Below are 3740 nucleotides of genomic sequence, written 5' to 3'. Positions count from 1 at the left end.
CGACCAGCTGATCGCCGCCACGTTCGAAATTCAGGACTTTCATCCTATTTTGGGGGTACTTCGAATTAAGGCGGTAAGGGTTGATATGAAATACTCAAAATTTATTTCGAGATGTAGTTTTTCTATTTCCGTTTTTATTAGGTGTGTTTGGATTTTCCTTTTCAAGTGAAAAGTAAGCCACGGTCGAAATTCAGGACTCATTTTATTTTCCGGGGTATCTGGTTAGAACCGGATAGAATTGGTACGGGTTGGTTACCCTTTATTCTCAAATATATTGTTTATATATTTTCTGTTTCTGTTTTCATTCTTGTCTTACGTTGCTTTTTGGCCAATGTGATTTTTTGCCGGTTTCCCGCCAGGTTCAAAAATAAATCTTTAATTTCATCGCAATTCCTAGCTATTTTCTTCTAACCTTTATCTATAGGATTGAAATACTAACTCATTGTAGTCGTATCTAATCGTATTTAACTAAATCATTTGCTTTGTTAGCTTAGTTATATTTCTTGCAGACTTAAAAAAAAAGTAATTCATCACTATTTTCACTACTCAAATTAAGCTCTAAATTTTGCTAAAAATCCTTCGAAACAATTTTTTTTTACTATGAACATTGTACTATTGATAATAATAGCAGCAGTAGTAATGATAATGAAAATAAATAATGAATACTTATAAGTTATATTAATAATGATTACATTAATAATAACAATAAAGATGATGATAATGGTGGTGATGGTGATAATAATGATAATTATAATAATCATAACGATAACAGTAATAATAATGATAATAATAACAATAATAATGATAATGATGATAATAATGATAATAATAATGATGATAATAATGATAATAATAATGATGATAATAAAGAATAATAATGATACCAATGATAATAATAATAATAATAATAACGATAGTAATAATAATAACAATGATAATGATAAAATAATGATGATAATAATAATAATAATAATAATAATGATAATAATATTAATAATGATAATAATAATACCAATAACAATAGTAATAATGATAAGTATAATAATAATGATAATGATAATGTGCATTATCATAACAATGATATATATTATCATTATCACTGTAATAATGATAATGATAATGTTAAAGTTGATAATAATAATTATGATATTTTTTATAATAAATAATAATAATAATAACGATACTACTACGACTGCTACTAATGATAGTAATAATAATGATAAAGGTAATACTAATACTAATAGCAATAATGATAATAATAATAAGGAGGATATTATTGTTAAAGTTATGATAATGATAATGATATCAATGATAAACAACCACAATTTTAAGACTGCGCCAAACATTTTTCACGCCTAAGGTGATGGAGTGAGCGGCTTAACAGCTTCAACATGAAATCAATAGCGTGAGTAAGCATGAAAGCCAAACCAAACAAAGTCACGATACCAAGGAAACGAACGCGGGAAAGGGGGGATTACGGAGGTATATTTTATTTCCATTCTTTTATATGTTGTTCTCGTAATAGAAGAATGAAAAGCTTATTTGTTTTTGACTTTCTATCTCTCTCCTTCTCTCTCCCTTTTTCTTTCTTTCTCTCTCCCTCAGTCACTCTCTCTCGCTCTTTCTATCTATCTGTGTCTCTCTCCCTCCCTCCCTCCCTCTTTCTCCCTATCTCTTTCACAATCTTGCCACGTTCCTTAAACACAAGTTCGTGGCTTTAAATATAGAGTTAGAGCCATGCGCGCGTGTTGGCGAGTATGGGTGAATAAACTTCAGAGGCCGCTGGTCTAAAATGATTAGGTTCAATCTGTTTGGCGCTCATATTCGGCGAAGAGAAGGCTATAATTACCTTTTTGAATCGACATGTTGAGAGGGCAGAGGATGGATGGGGGTAAGGGGGAGGGGGGGGAAGCCTGTTTGATCTCTCCCTGCCCTCAGGAAAGGTAGGGAGGAGAGCGAGAAAGAGGAAGGGTGAATGAAGGAGACGGAGAGGAGAGAGAGGGGAGGAAAGCAAAGGAGGGAAGATTACTCTCTCACTCGCTCTCTCTCTCTTTCTACTTACTCGATCACTCACTCCTTCCTTCCTCTCCTTTTCTCTTACATGCCTCCTCTCTCCCTATGTCTCTATTTCTTTCTCACTCTTGATCACCGAGTGTGTCTATCTATCTGCCTCTCTGTCTATCTATCTCTCTTTCCTCATCATCTCTTTCTCTCCCTTCCCCCTTCCTCTCTCTCCCTTCCTTCTCTCTCTCTCTCTCCCTTCCTCTTCCTCCCCTTCTCTCTCTTTTTTTCTCTCTCTCCTCCCAAAGCGAACATCCAACCGTACCAACGACCTATACTGTCTCTCACTCTCTCGCGGTGCTGGGTTCAACAGCTGAGGAAATGAAAGCTGATGTAACCAATATTGTACCTTCGCTTGTCTGCTAACGCTGCCAGTTCATAAGTCTTCCTTCTGTTGTTTACTGTTAAGGCGCTGTTCTTTTGTTTTGTGATGCGTAATAAGATAGATATTTGGAGATTTTGTTTGTAGTATTTGTGGGTAGATGGCGTGTTTGTTTGTGTTTATTTGGGCGATAAAGTTCAACGGTTGATGGATTTTTTTTTTTTTTTTAATGCCTTCGACCATTTTTCTTTTTATTAACACATTTCACCTGCAAGATTTATTGTTTGCAATATCTTTATTTGAATTATTTTCTGTGGATGTAAATGGAATTAAAAATGAAAAATGGAGCAAATGAATAAGCAAGACAATCAATTAACATCACTAAAATGAAAGCATATATCAATCACTGGAACTATTCACTACTCGATTTATGTTTTTAAGATTAGTGATCACCGTGTTATATATAAAAATCTTCAATTCTATTTTTGTTTTCTGTTAATGTTCACACTAACACATACTCACACTCACACTGACGTACGCACGCATGCGCACACACACACATATACACACACACACACGCATACACACGCACGCACAAGCAAACAAACAAACACGCGTATACTGTACTGCACATGAATAAATATATACACCGATGCATACAGACATACACAAATACACATATCTATAGCTGTATACTTCCCAGAGCAAAATTCTCCTGTTATTGAAAGAACAGAAATATCCATCAAAACATGCGACTCGTCATTTTAATAACAATAATTCACGCTGAAACGCTGGACGCTGAGCTAGCTCTGTCTATCCACTTTAAAGAACACAAAATGCCTGAAGCTAACTTTATACGGAGCGGCAAATCTTTTTACTGCCGTGTTGACATTATTTACTGCTGCAAGTTCATTCAACCAAGTCCGATATGCATTCAAAACTTGCTGTAAAATTTAGACATCAAACAGAATGCCGCAATTTTCAGCAAAGGATAAAATCGTTATTTCAAGCAAATTACGCACTTTCAAATGGAATACCTTTATCGGGTTACCTATTGGTTATTTCTTTGATGTTATAATATGAATAATATAAGAGTGCAGTCCCTCTTTTTTTCTCTCTTTAATTACGTCATTTGCAATAGATATCAAATGATTTGCAATTACGTCGCTCTCGTGGGGAAGAAAATTATACGCTGGTTATGTTTTGTGGCGATATTTGATGTACTTTTAAACTCCAGAAGCTTTTTTGTAGAATCATGTCACTGTTACGGTAGTGTTTCATCCCCTTTCCATAGCTACAGGCTGAAAGAAGGCTGCAGGTCGATGGGGAAGGGATAAAAGGGATGTCAGCCTTTTAT

The sequence above is a fragment of the Penaeus vannamei genome, chromosome 3 (assembly GCF_042767895.1).
Source record: "Penaeus vannamei isolate JL-2024 chromosome 3, ASM4276789v1, whole genome shotgun sequence".
In the NCBI taxonomy this organism is placed as follows: Eukaryota; Metazoa; Arthropoda; class Malacostraca; order Decapoda; family Penaeidae; genus Penaeus; species Penaeus vannamei.
Note: the sequence above shows the minus strand (reverse complement) of the source record.